Raw genomic sequence first — 19701 nt, forward strand, 5'->3', positions numbered from 1 at the left:
GGGCTGGATGCACACGAGGCTAGCAAACATTCCACAGGTTTCAATAGCCCCGAACAAAGCTCTCCCCGCTCCTGAGTCGGCCTTGCCACACTGCAGGACGAGGCAGGAAGCTGGCTGGGGTGGGCAGCAGGTTTTATTTCTAAAGCATAAATGGGAAAACTCCATAAAAAAGGGGGAAAGGGTCCCCAAAAACATGAAAAAGAGGCGTTCATTCTTCAAATGGGGCTCCCTGTCCCGCTCTCCCTCTGGACGGAACGCATTTCCAAAGAGTCCCCCGGCAGCATGGTACTTTATAGCCGACAGCTTCAGAATCTGCAAATGCCCAAACTCAAACATTTACATCCAACCCAGGCTTCTCCCTTTTCTCCCAACCTGTGCTAACATAACCTCCAGCTTGTAAAATATAGCCAACAATCTGACCTGCCAGGTAGTGAGATGCCCTCAGACCTGGTGAGATAAAAAGACAGGGAGCGGGGGTAAGGGGGGTGAGGAACACACAAGAAACAATCCAAGATTGGCTAAGTGCCTCTTTTAACTTCCAAAATGGTAGCAGTTTGGGGCAATGACAGCGACTACCCAAACTTCCAGTTCTTGAGCCCTCGCTCTTCCAGTCTCTTTATATTTCATTTCTCATAATGACAACAGAAGTTATTGTCCCCATTTTAGAGAAGTGAAAACTGAGGCTCGAAGAGGCCACATATTTTCATCAGGGTCACGTGTGTGGTGGTGGTGGTGGTGGTGGGGACACTAAAAGGATCCCTGGCTTCAAAACCCAAGTTCCTAATCCCCTTACAGCACTGCTGGGAACAAGAAACCCCTGCGTTCCTTCCACAGTCGGCCAGGGGAGGTGTGCTTCCCATCCCTAGGGGCAGTTGTTTCTCAGGGCTTTCTGCGATGAGAGATGAGGACGGAGAGGTGATTCTAGAAAAATAGGGGATACTGCTGGCTCTAAGCACCCCAGACATGCCCAGGTACCCAGCCCAGGGATCAATGAATCAGGAGGTATCCATGGGGAGTCCCCCGGCCCTTCAGAACAGAAGCCAGCGTTCGCCACTCCCGTCTCCTAGTCTGCACTTGTCCACCTGGCCCTAAGAGTTACCTTCTCTGCTCTGTCCCCCAGCCCTCATCCCTTTCCATGTCTGACTACAAGGTGGATATTGTGGAACACGGGGATGGATACACAACTCTTTGTAAACTGTAAGGTAAGGGCTGTTGAGATGTAAAATTCTATTGTTCTTCTACCATCGTCTATCAATCTCCCCCAACCCACCCCAAAGTAAGGCCATGAGCAAACTCCGCTTTCAAACTCTACTTCCTTAACCCTCAAACAAAAATATTCACAGGTGAATCAGCCCGGTAGGGAGTTAAGAATAAATTCTGACTTTCCCTCAGAAGAAGGACAGAGATAAAAACTTCCTAAAAAGTTCCTTGCACGTGGAGCTATTCATAGAACTAAAACACGCAGACAGAAATCTACCAGACTGGAAGGGGGCAAGTAGAAAACAAGTCAAGGTGCATCCGATCACAGCAAATACCCCATTTTGCCAGCAGCCAAGATAAAGCAAAAGTTTTATAATTAGGACACCACAACCTATTTGCTCCCGGAAATGCAAACAGTGTATCACATCTTTGGAAATGGGGTGAAACAGACTTACCTTTTTGGAGTTAGGAAAGACCTAGATCCTTGAGTGAACCAGCTCCATGGAATAAGTACCTGGACGTGAGGAGCGGGGCTCCCGGTGCGCTGCCCCAGTGTCACCCCGAGCCTGCTGTCTTTGTGTGGCGGACAGGCGGGGGGGTGTGTCTGCGCGAGCGGGAGAGCTTTTGACAGTAGGCAGGCTGTGGCCAGTGCAGCCAGCTTTGGCTGGCTTATATAGCGAGCTCCTTCCTCTGTAATGGGATGCCTCGCCTCCAGACATCCTTTCCCACTTTTTCAGTTGGTGAATTAAAGGAACAGCCCTCCCAGCGGAACGGGGTTAGCTCATGAAAGACGCACTCAACTCCCTGCTCTCTGCCAGGAAGAGAACCTATTTGCATACAATTTATTGCAAAAGTAGGAATTCCCTCTCCCCTCGCCTCCTGCCCCTGACTGGGAGCAGCTGTTAGTAAAGAGTGGTTTTTGCTTTGCTCCGCAGACGGTTTTTCTAACTGTGAGACAGAAGCCCAGGGAGCGAGAGGGAGAAGACTCAGCAGCTCTGGCTCTCTCACCAGGCAGCCTGGAAACATGGAAAGGAGACCGGGGGCTAGCCCGCCCGGGCGCTGGGCAGCAGCTGCTCAGTGGCACCTCGGAGAGAGCAGAGGGGCTGAGCCGAATTCCTGGAAAGAGGAGATAAAGCCTTTCGAAAGCCTGGGAGTGTTTGGGGTTTCTCAGGGCCAGCAGAGAGATACGGGATTAGTTCTCAGCAGGTGGGGAAAGCACTGGGAACACAGATCAGTCTGGAGTCCCTTTTGGGGAGACAGCCACAGTCCCGTCCAGCTGCCTGGAGGCGGTATTGTCCCAGCCCCGGTGCACTACAGGGGAGCAGCTTTTTGACACTGAACATGCCCTGTGCCTGGTCCTGTCTTCTAAGCTGCGTCTCCTAAACAAAGGTCTCCGAGGTTTCTTCTCAATGCTGAAAGGTGCCCACCATAAGAAAAAAAAGTAACAAGTTAATCTTTGAAACATAAGCTGCGCCTTTGCTCTCCAGCCTGCTGTGGATTCTTTCCAAGCTCTGAGTCATCGGTGAGTTTGGTGGTTAGCATGCATTGGGTATCCTCAGGGCACACACAGGCATGGGAGGGAGGGGGGGAAAAGGCCAGGCCAGGGCACCCACGCTTGAGCTTGTCACAGCACTTAGTACTTTTTGGGATCCTGGAGGGAAATGAGGCATCATGTAACCTGTAGCTACCGCTAGACCCTCCTTTATTAATTCTATATTAGGTGCCGCCCAAGGTACTTTATAGACGTTATTTCATTATATCCTCAGAACCAGAAAGTGAGATAGACACATGTGCTGTCCCCTTTTTACAGACGAAGAAACTGAAGTTCGGAGAAGTAATGAACCTCACTGAGGGAATACACCTGGGGAGCATTTAAATGACAACACTGGGCTTCACAGTTCTTTCTATTACACGTTACTGCCCAGGAACATTGTAAGATGATATTTAAACAATGTTTTATGCCCTATTAGATTGTAACACTGCTTGTATAAAAATCACTGCCATATTTGTATATGGAAGATATGTTTCTTTGTTCCATAGAGCTAATTCAGAGATCCTTGATTTTTAAAAAAATCAAGTATGAATAACAGAGGTTTCAACTATCTGCCTATTTTCAGTACTGAATGGTATCACCCCCATACTTATTATTATTGCTGTGGGCCTCAGTTTCCCAATCTGAAAAAAGTGGGACAAGATTAGGTCATCCCTGTGGTCTCTCTGGCTCCAGTATCCTAGGATTCTCTGCTTAAGTGACCCTCCCAGACAACAAGAAAGCCCATAAATAGTCATGTCACAAGACAACTCATTTGAACTTACGAATTATTTTGGCTGATTCAAATGTTGGTTGTTTTGGAAGTTTTTAACTCTGTGTTTTAGCTAAAGCGTATTGTAGTAGCATGAGGCCGTGTCTTTTTACCAGTAGTGAGTGCTTCCATTTCTCTTGGCTTCTCAAAATCTACAGAGTTTATCTCCTGGGTTAGGGAATAGAAATATTAGAATAGTATATTATACATGTCATATGGCATATAGACTACATTTACATATAATGCATAATCAATACATATTTGCAGTCGTATGTATATTTAAATGGAATAAGAGCACGTGCTAGAAAGCTGGGTGATAACATATGGCTTCTTCTGGGAACTTCCCAAACCCAGCCCCCCATCCTTGTAGTATTCCTACTACAAGTGGCTTAGCCAATCACAGGGAAAACAAAGCCAAATATGACCAGGCTGGCCCTCAAGGCAGGAAACAGGCCAGTGGAACAAACAAACAAGAATATTATTAAGCATTAAGTTAACTATCATAGAAGTATATTCCAGAGATGATTAGCTTTATTTGTATATTTTTAGCAGAGGCTACTTGTAAAAGGAGTTTTCTCCAAAACCTATGTGGCATCTTAAGCCATACCTTGGCTTTTAAGTAAGAGGAGCCCAGATAAGGCACTTGTTTTCATCTATCTCTGGACTTTTTTCAGCCTCCCTTCCAGGCAAATAGGTCTGCATACACCTTGTGCTCTCCAATACCTGAACCTTTGCTAACGCCGTACTCTACCTGGAATCCTCACGTCCACCTTCTCACATCCACTTGGCATCCAATTCTGATCTAACTTCACCATGTTGCTTCCTAGATGTCTTCCACAAGAAATGCTTCCATGCCTGTTGTAACTCTGTTAGGACATTCATTGACTCTACATGGTATAATTATACGTATGTCTTGTTTTTCTTCCTACATGCTAGGCCTCCAGAGGGCAGTGATCACACCTGCTTTTCCTTGCCTAGCACAGAGCCTTGCGTATTGTAGCAGTTCAGTAAATGTTTATTGAATGAAAGAAGTAATGGAGGAACAAGTGAATGTTTGACATGCTGTGCTTTATAATTAAATTCTTCTTTTTTCACCCTTAGAACATAAGAGGGAAACTAGATTCCCCAACACATCCATTTCACAGGTGAGGAGAGGGGGCCCAGCGAAGAGAAATGACTTACCCAAGGCCACCTCGGCTGCTTTCCATGAAGATGGTCGTCAAGGTCAGAACTGAGCAACCAAACCACATTAGACATTACAGAGGAGGATGCTTATGGAATCAATACCCGTTCATCCTCCTGTCTGGCAGAGGCTGCACCTCTTGGCATCCGGTGTCTTGTGGTGGCCCTCTGCTCAGAACGGTAAACACTTTTTCCCAAAGCTGTGTATTCCCTCTGTAACCTGCGTTAAGTCCTGAGATCCTTTGACTCACTTGCATTCATCACGGCAGCCTGCGCGCACACCAGCAAACATGACCAAAACCAGCCCCTCAGCCCTTCCACAGCTCCAGACCTTCCAACTTAGCAGGAAGGTGAGAGGGCAGAGTGAACGCTTGTGAACTCCACCTCTGCACGGAGTTCTCGGCCAAAGCCTGATTTTGTCGTTGCTCATTTGCTATCCTCATTCACAGGGTGCCAGAGGACGACGTGGTTTGGAGGCCCGAGGGGGTGTGGAGGTTCACCTCAGGTGAGGTCACTCTCATTACCTTGAAGGTCTGTTAGATGCAATACTTTTTTACCTTGAAGGTCTGTTAGATGCAATACTTTTTTTTCTTTCCCGAGATAGATCAGCCAGGGAGTAGAATATCGGCCAGGACTGGGCACTCTCTGAGGAAGCTGAGCGTCCATTTCTTTGAGAAGTCTAGCATTTACTTCCCACGGGACCCCTTGATTTCTAGCCCCCCCCCCTTACTTACCCACTGCTCCCAACCTCTTCCTCCTCTTCTTGGGATTCATCCAGTGTGCTAACTCCCGTCCAAAAGTCCCATGTGACTCTATATTTGCCAGAAATCTCTCCCAAAGCAATGAAGGAGCTCGGGTCCAACACAGTGGGCTAGTCATTCAATTAGATGCATTTGTTTAGGGTCAAGTTTCCCCGACTTGCTGTCTGCAAGGCTTTGTTCAGTGCTCTTCTTCTCCCTTCTCCTTAGACAACAAAGGACGAAAAAGCTCAAAGACGTCATTGGTCATTGAATGAGTGGCAAGACAGAGGAGAGCTTCCCTGCTGGCTGGAATAGGGTGAATCAACCAATAAGTAGGCTCTCTGGTCAGCGTGGAAAAGTGGAAAGAACTTTGGTTTACAGTAGGTTTGAGTCCTGAGGATGCATAACTTACTGTGTGACTTTGGGCAAATCTCTTCTCTTCTCTGGCTCTTGGTGTACTGGTTACAAAATGGGCGATTCCTAAGGATCTTAGCAACTTAAAAATGCTAAGTAAAAAAATCAAAAGAATAATTTAGAGGCCTCCAAGCCTTTGTACATTCCCAGGCCCTAGAATAACCCTCCCTGGACTTTATCCTCATGGCAAGTTCCTATATTATTTTCAAGATTTACTTCTAAGACAGTTTCCACAACCTTACATTCAGAGAGAAGGGCACCTCATCCATGCTCACCCAGACTTCCATTTTTTATTTTTAGCACACTGTATAATTGCCTTTTTAGCTCATTAGGCCATGAATACTTTGAGGGTAGGCACTGTCACTTTTCACGTGCTTACTAACAGATCTGTTTAGAACCAGTGTCTGTTTATTGTTGGCGCCTATGCCATGCCACTAGTTAATTATTTTTAATATCATTCCTGCATATCATGGTTTTTAGAATGGCATGTGATCTGTGGCAGAATTTAGGTAAACCATAAAACTTCCTTGCAATGATTTATTAGATGATTAGAGTGTTTACTGTTATCACTGATTTACTCACCCAATTCCCCAAAGGGACTGTGAGAGTCCCCTGGGGCCAAGAACTGTGCCTTCCTTCTCAAAGCACCGGGAAGCCAATTAATGTTCCCATGAAATGAGTGATTGATTGGCCGAATGATGGAGAAGATGGAAAAGGCATAAGATTGGCACAAGCAGTTTTGGGTTCCAATCATCTTGACCATTTACAAGGTGAATTATCTTGAGAAAATCATATCTCTTCTCTGAAACTCAGATTCCTCATTAGTGAGACAGATAAAACATCCCTACCTCGAGTACCTCCCAGAGTTGGTGTGAAGACCAAGTAAGAGAGTGGAAGAGAAAGTGCTCAGTAAACTGTGATGCCTTATGCAGATTTTTTTGATGATGAATGATCCCCTCTGCCCCAAATTGCAGTCGAAAGCTCACACTTGGCACGGCTGTGTTGTGCATGATCCCAGCTTCCACCTAAAGTATTTCTGAGCTCTGCAGGGGTTAGCAGGGGAGAGAAGGGAGTTGAAACCACCAGGTGCTGTCTTGTTTGCTAACACTTTCTAAGGATGACCTCTTAGCTGGAGCCAAAGGGGAAGAGGGAAGGATTCAAACGATGAGCATCGACCAGTGCTGAGTTGGAAGGTCTGGAGTTGTAGAAGAGCTGAGGGGATGGTTTTGGTCATGTTTACTGGTGTGCGCACAGGCTGCTGTGATGAATATGAGTAGTCAAGAGGATCTCAGGACGTAACGCAGGTCGCAGAGGGAATACACAACTTTGAAGCCAAGGCAGATTGAATTTTTTTTGACTGATTTGTCACAACTGAGTTAGATACTTGTGAGGATGTTTAATTTGTCCCTTTTCTTTATTTCTCTTCTTGGTTTTTCTTAGATTTCTTTTGTGGACAAAGATGGATAAGAGTGGCTCACATTGACTGAGTTGTTCCTGTTAGGCACTTTTTAAGTGGTTTGCATATATGAAGTTCAGCGATCTGTACAGTGAGCCCATTGGGTTGATACTATCATTATTCCCATTTTGCAGATGGGAGCGGTGAGGAACAGAGAGCTTAAGTAAATTGTCCGAGTCACGTGAGTAATAAATGACAGCAAGAAGATCCAAACCCAGGCTGTGGGCTCTATCCCCAACCTCCTGTGATTGGGTGTGATTCCTCATGTACTTAATTTAACAGGTACCCAAAGGCAAAAATGACATTCTTGGACTCGGATGGACCACCCTGAGTGATTATGGAGTTTGTGCATAACAGTCTAATGAGGCAAGAGGGGCTTTGCTTGTGTTTCTTCGGGTACTGTGGCAGCAAGAGGCCATGAGAAGTCCATGTCTGTCAGTGCTAATGCTGGAGTTGTGAAAGTACTGGCGTGGATTTGGTTCCCGTCCTAATTCAACCACTAACTAGTTAGGAAAAGAAGTGGGGCCTTGGACAAATTATTTTACTTCTTTGTTATCAGTCCCTCATTTGTAAAATGGGGACATTAATAACTGGTACTTCTTAGAGTTATTCTCAAGGTTAAAGGAAATACACTTAATCAAATGTTTATGCTTGCTACACTCTAAAATAATCTCAAAATGATGCCTATTGGCTATTCTAGGTAAGTCACTTTTCTATTCTGGGCCTTTATTTTCTCATTTTTTTTTTTTTAATTTTTATTTATTTATTTATTTATTTATTTATTTATTTATGGCTGTGTTGGGTCTTCGTTTCTGTGCGAGGGCTTTCTCTAGTTGCGGCAAGCGGGGGCCACTCTTCATCGCGGTGCGCGGGCCTCTCACTATCGGGGCCTCTCTTGTTGCGGAGCACAGGCTCCAGACGCGCAGGCTCAGTAGTTGTGGCTCACGGGCCTAGTTGCTCCGCGGCATGTGGGATCTTCCCAGACCAGGGCTCGAACCCGTGTCCCCTGCATTGGCAGGCAGACTCTCAACCACTGCGCCACCAGGGAAGCCCTATTTTCTCATTTTCAAATGATGGAAAAGATAACCTCAAGCTATGTTCCAAAAATGAGCTCACTAAAAAAGGGTTAAAGGAAAAAAAAAATGTGTAAGCATGTAAAAAAATACATAGCACCTTTTGTTACAGGCCTTGGGATTCCCAGGTTGACCAAACTGAGTGTACTGGTCACTCTGTTTACTTAAACATCCTTCATAGGTCCCCCTCCATCCTGCTGTGCACATGCAATCAACAGCAGGCTTTAAGGGTCCTGTTCTCCTGTCGTTTTCCAAGTCTTTATACATTCTGTGTCTTCAGGTGGTGATGGAAAATCCTCCCCTAGTCAGAGTTGGCCGGATGGTATCGCTTGCCTCAGAGCTAGAAGCTCCCCCAGCAGGGCCTAGAGGTTGATGTACAGCTATCACAGAGGTATGGGAATCACTTTCCTGCCTGGGGAGTTCCCCTGGGCTGGTCTTGGTCCTGACGGAGCAGTCTCACCTGTACTCCTTCCCTACCCCACAGCCTTCCAATGGCATGATTGATGGCAAATATACTCATATACTCACTTATATTTCTAGTAACAGTTACAAAGTAGTGACATTATTTCAATCCTCACACCTAAGCTTCCCCCATACTACAGGTGAGAAGAGGTCAAGGGACTTGCTTAAAGTCACAGAGCCAATGCATGGTTTGGCAGAAGTCTCCATGTGCAAAATACTGGGCTCTTTGATTTCCACCGTGGAAACCATTTATAAAGGGTCTTGTGTTATCAGTCTTGTAGGGGAGCAAAGTTTGCCATCCCCAAACTTTGTCATAGAGATTATTTTGAGCTGAAAACAATCGAGGCCCAAAAGACTCAAGAATTCTTTCATTTTACCTACGCCTTAGCTGCCTAAAGAATTTAGGTAAAAGGCCTGTCCTAGAATAGAGCTATCAGGAGAGGTATCTGCAAAGAATACAGGTTGGGCATGGTGGTGAAGGAAACTTGAGCAGGGCCTAGAGATCAGAGTCTACTCTCTGTCCCATTGTCTCTGCTGAGGCCCAGCAAACATTTGTTTACCAAACATTTGCTTTTCCATTTCCATATGAATTTCCTTTCTCCCCTTTCAAGTCCCAGCTACTCCAACATGCTCTTTTGTCTTTAGAGGAAGATGGTATTTAAGGTGAGGGTGTCAGCCATTTGGAGAGTTACTCAGTTTCTCTGGGTCTCTGCCATGTATACATGTTATTAAACTTTTGTTTGATTTTCTCTTGTTAATCTGCCTCATGTCAATTTAATTCTTAGATCAGCCAGAAGGACCTAGAAGGGGAGAGAAAAATTCTTCCTCCCTGACTGTATTTTCAGTACAATGGTATAAAATAAGAAACCCGTGACTGGAAAATAGACAGACTTAGGTTTAATCCCCACTCTGCCATTTACTAGTGTGTGAAATGTTTCAAATTCCTTCACTTCTATGAGCCCCATCTGTGTCTTTGTCTGTAAAATGGGAGTGAGGGTACTCCCTTCATAGAGCTGACAGGACTGTAGTAGGTTGAATAATGGCTCCCCCGAGATAGCCATACCCTAATTTCCCAGAACCAGTGAATGTTACCTTATACGGCAAAAGGGACTTTTCAAATATCATTTAAGGATTATGACACGAGGAGATTATCCTGGATGCAATCACAAGCGACCTTATAAGAGTAGACAGAGGGAGATTTGCTTACAGGAGAGGAAAAGGCAAAGTGACCAGGGAACAGAAATTGAAGTGATGTGGCCACAAGCCAAGGAATGCTGGCCATTACCAGACGTTAAAAGAGAGGCAAGGAACAGATTCTTCCCTGGAGCCTCCAGAAAGACCCAGCCCTGTGGACAACTTGATTTTAGCTGAGTAAAACTCATTTCAGACTCTTCCTTCCAGAACTGTAAGAGAAAAAACTTTGGTTCTTTTAAGCCACTAAGTTTATGGTGATTTGTTAAAGCAGCCGTAGGAAACTGATAACAAGGGCTAAATGGGCCTGCCTTGTGCATAACAGGGGCTTAAAAATAGTAACTCCATCTCACTAGATTCTAGAATACTTTCTTTTTTTCTAATTTAATTTTTCTTTTATATTGGCATATAGCTGATTAACAATGTTGTGATAGTTTCAGGTCTATGGCAAAGTGATTCTTTCATACATATACATTTCTTTTTCAAATTCTTTTCCCATTTAGGTTGTTACATAATATTGAGCAGAGTTCCCTGTACTATACAGTAGGTCCTTGTTGGTTATCCATTTCAAACATAGCAGTGTGTACATGTCAATCCCAAACTCCCTAACTATCCCTTCCTCCCACCCTTCCCCCCACCCCCTGTAATCATAAGTTTGTCCTCTAAGTCTGTGAGTCTGTTTCTGTTTTGTAAGTAAGTTCATTTTTGTATCATTTCTTTTTAGCTTCTGCTTATAAGCGATATCATACAATATTTCTCTTTCTCTGTTTGACTGACTTCACTCAGTATGACAATCTCTAGGTCCATCCATGTTGCTGCAAATGGCATTATTTCATTCTTTTTAATGGCTGAGTAATATTCCATTGTATATATGTGCCACATCTTCTTTATCCATTCCTCTGTCAAAGGACATTTAGGTTGCTTCCATGTCTTGGCTATTGTAAACAGTGCTGCAATGAACGTTGGGGTGCATGTGTCATTTCAGACCATGTTTTTCTCTGGATATATGCCCAGGAGTGGGATTGCAGGATCATATGGTAGCTCTATTTTTAGTTTTTTAAGGAACCTCCATACTGTTCTCCATAGGGGCTATACCAATTTACACTCCCACAAATAGTGTGGGAGGGTTCCCTTCTCTCCACACCCTCTCCAGCATTTATTGTTTGTGGATTTTTTGATGATAGCCATTTTGACTGGTGTGAGGTGATAGCTCATTGTAGTTTTTATTTGTATTTCTCTAATAATTAGCAATGTTGAACATTTTTTCATGTGCCTCTTGGCCATCTATATGTCTTCTTTGGTGGAATGCCTATTTAGGTCTTCTGCCCATTTTTTGATTGGGTTGTTTGTTTTAATGATATTAAGCTGCATGAGCCGTTTGTAAATTTTGGAGACTAATCCCTTGTCGGTCACATCATTTGTAAATATTTTCTCCCAATCGGTGGGTTGTCTTTTCATTTTGTTTATGGTTTCCTTTGCTGTGCAAAAGCTTTTGAGTTTAATTAGGTCCCATTTGTTTATTTTTGTTTTTATTTCCATTACTCTGGGAGATGGATTGAAAAAAATATTGCTGTGATTTATGTCAGAGAGTTTTCGGCCTATGTTTTCCTCTAAGAGTTTTTTTTTTTTTTTTTTTTAATTAATTAATTAATTAATTTTTTATTTTATGGCTGTGTTGGGTCTTCGTTTCTGTGCGAGGGCTTTCTCTAGTTGTGGCAAGCGGGGGCCACTCTTCATCACGGTGCGCGGGCCTCTCACTATCACGGCCTCTCTTGTTGCGGAGCACAGGCTCCAGATGTGCAGGCTCAGTAATCCTCTAAGAGTTTTATAGTGTCCGGTCTCACATTTAGGTCTTTAATCCATTTTGAGCTTATTTTTGTGTATGGTGTTAAAGAGTATTCTAATTTCATTTTTTTACATGTAACTGTCCAGTTTTCCCAGCACCATTTGTTGAAGAGACTGTCTTTCCACCATTGTATAGTCTGGCCTCCTTTGTTGTAGATTAATTGACCATACGGGTGTGGGTTTATTTCTGGGCTTTCTATCCTGTTCCATTGATCTATATGTCTGTTTTTGTGCCAGTACCATACTGTTTTGATTACTGTAGCTTTGTAGTATAGTCTGAAGTCAAGGAGCTTGATTCCTCCAGCTCCGTTTTTCTTTCTCAAGATTGCTTTGGCTATTCAGGATCTTTTGTGTCTCCATACACATTTTAAGGTTTTTTGTTCTAGTTCTACGGAAAGTGCCATTGGTAATTTGATAGGGATTGCATTGAATCTGTAGATTGCCTTGGGTAGTATAGTCATTTTGACAGTATTGATTCTTCCAATCCAAGAACATGGTATATCTTTCCATCTGTTTATGTCACCTTCTATTTCTTTCATCAGCATCTTATATTTTTTGGAGTACAGGTCTTTTGTCTCCTTAGGTAGGTTTACTCCTAGGTATTTTATTCTTTCTGATGTGATGGTAAATGGAGTTGTTTCTTGAATTTCTCTTTCTGATGTTTCGTTGTTACTGTATGGAAATGCAACAGATTTCTGTGTATTAATTTTGTAACCTGCAACTTTACCAAATTCACTGATGACCTCTAGAAGTTTTCTGGTAGCATCTTTAGGATTTTCTATGTATAGTATCATGTCATCTACAAACAGCTTAACAGCGGCAGTTTAACTTCTTTTCCAATTTGGATTCCTTTTATTTCTTTTTCTTCTCTGATTGCCATAGCTAGGACTTCCAAAACTGTGAATAAAAGTGGCAAGAGTGAACATCCTTGTCTTGTTCCTGATCTAAGACGAAATGCTTTCAGTTTTTCACCATTGAGAATGATGTTTGCTGTGTGTTTGTCTTTTATGGGCTTAATTATGTTGAGGTAGTTTCCCTCTATGCCCACTTTCTGGAGAGTTTTTACCATAAGTGAGTGTTGAATTTTGTCAAAAACTTTTTCTGCATCTATTGAGATGATCATATGGTTTTTATTGTTCAATTTGTTGATGTGGTGTATCATACTGATTGACTTGTGGATATTGAAAAATCCTTGCATCCCTGGGATAAATCCCACTTGATCATGGTGTATGATCCTTTTAACGTATTGTTGGATTCAGTTTGCTAATATTTTGTTGAGGATTTTGCGTCTATGTTCATCAGTGATACTGACACTAGTGTGTGAATGTTCATCAGTGATATTGGCCTGTAATTTCTTGTTAGTACAAGAAAAAAAAACTGTAAAAAAACACAAACACGTGGAGGCTAAACAATATGTTACTAAACCACCAATAGATCACTGAAAAAATCAAAGAGGAAATAAAACAAAATACCTAGAGACAAATGAAAATGAAAACACAATGATCCAAAACCTATGGGACACAGCAAAAGCAGTTTTAAGTTTTATAGCAATATGATCTTACCTCAGGAAACAAGAAAAATCTCAAATAAATAACCTAACCTTACACCTAAAGCAACTAGAGAAAGAAGAACAAACAAAATGTAAATCTAGTAGAAGGAAAGAATTCATAAACATCAGAGCAGAAATAAATGAAATAGACACAAAGAAAACAATAGAAAAGATCAATGAAACTAAAATCTGGTTCTTCGAAATGATAAGCAAAATCGATGAACCTTTAGCCAGATTCACCAAGAAAAAAAGGGAGCAGGCTCAAATCAATAAAATGAGAAATGAATAAGAAGTTATAACTGACATCACAGAAATACAAAAGATCAGAAGAGACTATTACAAGCAACTATATGCCAATAAAATGGACAACCTAGAAGAAATGGACAAATTCTTAGAAAGGTACAATCGTTCAAGTCTGAACCAGGAAGAAATAGAAAATATGAACAGACCAAACACAAGTAATGAAATTGAAACTGTGATTTAAAAACTTTCAACAAACAAAAGTCCTGGACCAGATGGCTTCACAGGTGAATTCTATCAAACATTTAGAGAGGAGTTAATACCTATCCTTCTCAAACTGTTCCAAAAAATTGCAGAGGAAGGAACATCCCCAGACTCATTCTATGAGGCCACCATCACTCTGATACCTAAACCAGACAAAGATACCTCAAATACCTTCTTGTTCCATCTCCTTTAATATGACTTTTTAGGTGTTGGCTGGAAGACAGGCCGGGAAAGGGAAGTCAGAGGGAGCTGCAACCTCCACCATTAGCCTGACAGTTTCGAAGTGACCTCTTGATGTGGGAGCTCTGTAGTGTTGAGTGATTTAGCCCAGGGAGAGGAGTGAAACTGGACTTAAAACACTGCATCCTTATCATTCCAGAGTCAGCCTGACCCTAATAAGTGTCAAGCTTATCTGAGTAGCTGCTCATCTATAACTCTGAGGGTTCGTCCACAGCACACTTTGTCAAGTTGAAAAGAGCTAAGAGGTCATCGTGCTCAAATGTGCGATAAGAAAAGGAGGCCCGGAGCATTGCCTGCTTTGCCCACACACTATGAATCATAGTTAGCTGAGGCTAAAATCCAGATCTTCTCATTCTGTAATGTTTCACATGGAGGAAGCAACTTGTCGAGATTTCTGTAAGACCCACAAACACCAGAGGAGTTTATAGGTTAAAAAAATCCTTCACATAGATCGAGCTTTTTCTACTTAGAAAAGACAAAAAAGGTGACTGAGAAGGGCAAGTAGACACATGCCAGGCTCCCCACTCCGTCTGTGCTTCTGTGCACGATCTACAAACCCTGTCTCTCTCTTCTGCTTCCCTCTGGTTTCCATTTGGCTCAGTGATGTCATCCGAGGGAGTTATGGTGTGTGGGGACCAAAAGATCCCCTTAGTGATATGTCAAGCAAGTCTTTCAGACATTGTCTCAGACAGCGGCCTCTGTAGGGGAAGTTCAAAGGCTTTCTAAATGCTTTGGAACACCTGCCCAGGCCAGGCTTGGATTCGGCTTGCAGATGAATGGGATATGGGGAGAGTACTCTTCTGAGAGTATAGATACATGACTCATTCCTTAAGGCAGATGATAGACGATTTCCTCCATGGAAATACTTTATAAGGAAATTACAGTGAAGACTTGATAATCCCCATAGACAGGAGGGGGCGGGGGCCAGGATGAATCAGTGAGACAGCTGCATTGTAGGAGACCAGCTGAGGGGTGCTAACTTTGAAGTATATTCTGCCAGTAGTTCTTCTAAGCTAGTATAGTATTGCCAACGTGGGATCTTCTGGGAGAAGATCCCAGAAGATTAAATTTCTGTTTAATGAGCAGAAATTAGTAGCACATGGTTGTTTTCCAAAGAAGTAGAAGTGCTTTGGCTCTTTAGCAAGTTGCAGTCTTGTTTGCACACTTAGTCAATAGGTGATTTATATAAAATTGCTGGTATTTGACTACATTTGATCTACAAAAATGGCACTTACATATTAGTTCAACTAATGAGCTTAGGCCTTACTAAGATTCCAGCACCATGGTGGGGTATGGAAAGAGCAAAGCCACCCACTTCTAGGGGTGCAGGCTTGCACAGTGAGGATAACTGCCGTGGCCAGAGAGGAACGAGGCATGTAACTGGTTCCCAGATGTTCTGGGCCCACGTAAGACCCCTGGACTCTTGAATAAGCCAGTTTGTAAGAGAAACAATTTCCAACACAGCTGAGATTACATTTTACCAGTTATTTGGGTTTTATTTTATTTTATTTTACCAGTGCCTTTGGTGGGGACTTAGCGCAGCATGGCATGGTTGAGAGAAATGAAGAGAAAGAAATGAAATGTTTCTTATCCTCCAGTATTGTAGAGTATTGTACCTGCTACTGCGTTATATACATAAAGCTATCAGCTTATGTCCCCAGACACCAAAAATGCTATTTTCTTCTTTCTTCCCCCGGAGAACAATCACAGATGAAGTACTAGCTATTCCTGTTTTCAGGGAAGTTGCATGGTGATTAGAGAGATGAGATCTACAGGTATGCCAGCCTTTCCAATGCCGAAGCATTCTGCTCTGGAGGAGACTTCCCTCTGGCTAGGAAGTATTTGTGGCTTAATTAACTATTTCCTTTGAGCATCAGATGTTCCCTTCTCCAAAGGTGCTGAGACTGGAGGATGAAGAGTTTATCTCCAAGATTTCTGAGCTCCTTTTTTGCTGTCTAACCCGAACAATCCAGTAGGAACATCTGGTTTCCTTTGGGGAAATGAGAAGAATGCCCAATGTCAAAATCATTCTCTCCATCTTGAATGACCCAACAGGATTTAACCAGAGCCTTGAACAGTGGCTGGCACTCTATAGATATTTGTTTTATGAATGCTTGAATTTAATCATCTTTGAAGTGCAGAGTTAGATATGGAAAATCTGGCTCACAATTTTTCTTTGTAAAAGAGGCCAATTTAATTTAATACAGAGTTATTGATTGTCTATGCTTGTCTGAAACAATAGAAATAACACCCCAATCTTTTGTTCCTGATTGTTGGATGTTGTGTGAGCAGAGCTGGCAGCAGTTAGAGTTGCTGAGGCTTAGAATTGGTGACTTGGAAGAAAATAGAGTGGTAACTTTGTCTGAGTTCTAATTTGGTCGATGGATGCCCTCTAAGGTATCAATGCCTTTACTTTGCAAATTTTATTGATTAGACTTGGAACCATGGCACAGGGATTAAAAGGTGATCCATTCAGCTCTGAAGGAGTTTATAGACTCATGGGGAAGACAGGCACAGAAACGGGTAATTGCAAAACAGTGTGATGTGTGCTGTGGTGAAAGGCCCCATAAGAGACGATGATAGGGACACAGAGGAAGAGAGAATCTAATTGTTCCATTGCTTGAATACTTCCAGTGTCAGGAAACTCATTATCTTAGAAGAAAATTCAGGGAGAAAGAATGCATTAACATTTACTATTCACTCAACATTTTAAAAATGACTATCTACTAGGTACCAAGTACTATGTCAGGTGCTAGAGAGGCAATGAATAAAAGAGAGACAGTCCCCGCTCTTATAGAACTTTCAAAATCCTGGGTGAGAGATCCATTAAACATGTAAATATACAAATAAGCATATAATTACAAAAGTGATGGGTGTGATGAAAGAAAAGCCACGTGGCTGTAGGACACTGTATGTTTGTTTTTTTTTAAAAAAAATTTATTTATTTATTTACTTATTTTTGGCTGCGTTGGGTCTTCGTTGCTGCGCGCGGGCTCTCTCTAGTTGCGGCGAGCGGGGGGTTACTCTTTGTTGCGGTTGTTACGGAGCTCGGGTTCTAGGTGTGCGGGCTCAGTAGTTGTGGCGCACGGGCTTAGTTGCTCCACGGCATGTGGGATCTTCCCGGACCAGGGCTCGAACCCGTGTCCCCTGCCTTGGCAGGCAGATTCTTAACCACTGTGCCACCAGGGAAGCCCAGGACACTGTACGTTGGTTCCCACTACCTGGTCTCAGTTCAGTTCTGAGAGGTCAGTATTTTAATCTCCATCCTACTGAGGAGTTAGCTAGGCTCCCAGTTGTAAAGTGTTCTGCCCAAAGTCACATAGCTGGTAAGTGTCAGAGTGGGGGTTAGAACCCAGGACCGTCCAATGCCAAGTACATGCTTTCAGCTCCAAGTCCTCACTGAGGAGCCTCACGGTATATGGGCCACCCCATTCAGGGACACAGGCATTAAACCATGTTCTTTCTCTTTAGCATTCTGGTTATACACCTTTAACGTGTGCCACCAATTAAAGGGTTAATTATGTACTATCTCATGTTGATTTATAAATGTGGTTTAGTTAGTCTTGTTTAAGTAAGAGCATGGAGGTCTGATTCTTTCACTCAAATCCACCCACCGTTTGTCTAGGCTGATGTTGAAGGTAGACATTCTCATTAGATACTCATTGGTTTAAATCACCGGCTTTGGAATTTTTATAACGTTGCATACAGACTCCACAATAATGGGCTAAGACAATGCAATGGCTCTGAGTTTGGACCTTAAATCACGCAGACCTGGGTTCAGATCCCAGCTCAGTTGCTCAGTTGCTCCTGAGCTGTAGGCTCCTGGGCAAGACTGTTCACCTCCCGGGGCCTCAATGTCTTCATTTGTAAAATGGAGATAAGAACACCTACACTCAGGTCTGTCATTCAGAGTCAGTGAGATACAATGCTTAGAAGAGCTAAGCTTATAGAACTGCTAAATAGTTGGTAATTATTATTACTTCTATCAATACATTTGCCTCTTTATTGAACAAATATCATCTGAACGATCAAACAAAGCTAACGCCAGCTTTTTACTTCACTTCTAAAACTAGATAAGGAGTTGGAGAGTTACTGTATTTTATGTTTCCCCTGAATTCTTACCCCTGCCTTTAATAAGAAGAGGCCTGATTTGTTTCATTCTTTGGTCTGTGCCAGTGGTTTTTCAACAGAGGGTGATTTAGCCCCCCGCGGGGCATTTGTAAATGACTGGAGACGTTTTGGCTACCACAACTTGGGGGGAAGTGCTACTGGAAATTAGTGGGTAGAGGCCAGGGATGCTGTTGAATATCTTACAATGTACAGACAGCGCTGCCGCCCCCACAGCAAAGAATTATCCCACACAAATATGTCAACAGTGGCGAGACTGAGAAACCCTGATTTATGCCCTCCATGCCCCGCCCCTCCCCCCCCCACCCCCCACCATGTGACCGCTCACACACACCCACACCTCCTGCCTGGGAGCTCCAGCATGATGTCATGCTGGGGAGACCCACACGGGCCTGTGGTGAGACACAGTACACGTGGGGGAATCTCACCATTTCCGCGCAGACCACGCACCTCGCTGGCGCTGCCGCCTCATATCCTGCTCTGGTCCCTCCTGGGACCAGAGGGAAACCTCACAGCGGATGGAGTTTCACTTAGTCACAGTCTCTGTGGCTAGATCCGATTACATCAGCAGCAGCTCTGGCTCGGAGACCCACAGTTGCCTGGTGCTCTGTGGGCTGGCCTTTCACCTTCCAAGACCCAAACTTATTGCAAGACAGGCGAGGAGAGAGGAGTTCATTTGCAATTCTGTCTGTTAAAAGGAAGAAAGCTGAGCAATAGAAAAAGCCAAAAGATATCGGTATCCTCTTTTGAGGGACTGGATATTTCTGTCTGTGTATTTTTTTGTGTTTGTCATGACAGGTGGTAAGTACTCAGTAACTTTTTTAAAAGAAGTATATAAATGATAGAAATCTTGAAGGTTTTGTATTTCATATGAAAGAGTAAGAATGGGTACTAAAAATTGAGCGTTTATAATATTCCACGAATTGTGTTATGTGTTTAACAAGTATCATCTCCTGTCATTCTAAGACAGTGATGTGTGTGTGCATTAGCATCCCCACCTGAGAGCTGATATAATAGAGGGTGAGCAAAGCTGGTTCATCCAAAGGGCAAGAGCTACTAAGGGGCAAAGCCCAGATTCCAACCTCACTTCCTTCGAGACCTGGGTCTTAACCATTTAGCTAGATGCCTCTCACTAGTGAGAAGAGAGCTAATCTTTGGCGGAGAGCACAGCTAACCCAAGACCTCCCTGCCACGGTGGAGTGGTGGAAGGATCTAGGACCCCTCTTGGCATTGCTCTTTAGCAAACAGGCAAAGTTAGTTCCTAGGGCCTCCCATCTCTCCCCTGGGCCTGCACTTGTCCCCAGGCTGTGTTGCTCTCACCTTCTGTCTCAAGCTCTGGATGTTACCTGCCATCATTGGGGCCCATCCTCTCAGAATCCTTGCTTGTGTGGGGTATCCGATTCATAGTGTCGTG

General features: G+C 43.3%; 1 protein-coding gene and 1 long non-coding RNA gene across 10 annotated transcripts in view; one reads left to right on the forward strand and one right to left on the reverse strand.

Annotated features, from left to right (window-relative positions):
* Positions 1–1833, reverse strand: part of TNC (tenascin C) — a 91864-nt gene extending 90031 nt beyond the window's left edge. For 2 of the 6 annotated variants that reach the window (XM_082402177.1, XM_082402174.1), the window contains exon 1: positions 1656–1833. The gene's annotated coding sequence lies outside the window, so the exon portion shown is untranslated. The remainder of the gene's footprint in view (positions 1–1655) is intronic. The other 4 variants (XM_082402178.1, XM_082402176.1, XM_082402180.1 and 1 more) reach the window with 2 other exon arrangements.
* A 334-nt stretch (positions 1834–2167) lies between these two features.
* On the forward strand, positions 2168–8031 carry LOC309633397. 4 transcript variants are annotated; one of them, XR_014247497.1, is made up of 3 exons: positions 2168–5190; positions 5654–5805; positions 7430–8031. It is a non-coding gene; the product is annotated as an uncharacterized lncRNA (long non-coding RNA). The 4 variants fall into 4 exon arrangements; XR_014247498.1 differs by having other exon boundaries at positions 2168–5035; positions 5135–5190; positions 5654–8031; XR_014247499.1 differs by having other exon boundaries at positions 2168–3132; positions 4605–5190; positions 5654–8031.
* Positions 8032–19701: the final 11670 nt, after the last annotated feature.

This window comes from Balaenoptera borealis (genome assembly GCF_965194805.1).
Source record: "Balaenoptera borealis genome assembly, chromosome: 8".
NCBI classification, from domain to species: domain Eukaryota; kingdom Metazoa; phylum Chordata; class Mammalia; order Artiodactyla; family Balaenopteridae; genus Balaenoptera; species Balaenoptera borealis.